Genomic DNA, 1,165 nt, shown 5'->3' with positions numbered 1-1,165 from the left:
ATTCAACTTCATACATTTCACCGATCTTTGCTAAAATAACATTATAACATTTACTTACTGTTTCAGATTTGTTTTAAATGTTGGCAAAAAAAATATCTGCCCTTATAAATTATATTTAATTAGACCCTGTAATAATAAAGGAGGGGCTTTCCAAGATTGGATACTACAAGGTTTAAAAATGGAATTGCAGATAGAGAACCCTCTTAACAAATCTTAAGAACCTGAGCAGTGTGCGAGCAGTGTTGTCTTTTCTCTGTGTGTGTGTGGGACCAAACAGAGTCCATACACCTGTCCTGCCAGCTGATGTCAGGTTATTGTGCCTCTCTGTGGGTTATGGCCTCTCCGGTGCCTAAATGTCCCTCGGAAAACGACCTCAGAGGCACTCAGCCACATGAGAAGAACACACAAGTTTTGGTTATAGTAAACTTTGCCTTTTGTGATTATTAAAAGCTGTGGAAGAACTTAGAAATTGTTCCAAATATGTTGAATTTTCTGTATGCTAAACTAGATAATTTGCAAAAAAATTGAGCTGGATCAATTTTTGAAAAATAACACAGTAATTCAATGACATTGTGCATGCCACCCTTAATGTGAGAGGATGGGTTGTGCACTGCTGAATGACATATAGTAATGGTGCTGTGATACAAGATTAGCATGCAACTCGACACTTTGATGGTAATGTAATAAGTGATTGCTTACTTAATTCACATATAGTTCCGGCTCTTAAGTGTCCTCGTGAGCAGTGTGTGAAATCACACAGGTCAATGATGATACATACGGTATACTCGACCAGAATACATACAAAGCAAAGTGTTTATTGTCCACAAGAATGACTGTTAATTGCATTATATTTTAAACTTCATCAAACCTCTCCTATTTATTTCAGAGCATTTACCCATTAGAGAATACCAGTAACCATGCATTCAAAATATAGTATGACGTTTTCTGCTCAATTACATTTGTATGGACACAGTCATTTTTTACATTACATTACATGCCACTTGAAGTCCACTGAGACAAATGTAACATTTGTGATATTGGGTTATATAAATATTGATTGATTGACTTGTTAGACGCTTTTATCCAAAGCGACTTACATACTCAATACTGTGGGCAATCCCCACAGGAGCAATTTGGGGTGAAGTGTCTTGCCCAGGGACACAAC

The sequence above is a fragment of the Notothenia coriiceps genome, unplaced genomic scaffold, assembly GCF_000735185.1.
Source record: "Notothenia coriiceps isolate Sejong01 unplaced genomic scaffold, NC01 NC01_scaffold00037244, whole genome shotgun sequence".
Classification (NCBI taxonomy): Eukaryota; Metazoa; Chordata; class Actinopteri; order Perciformes; family Nototheniidae; genus Notothenia; species Notothenia coriiceps.
This window is presented reverse-complemented; position numbering follows the sequence as displayed.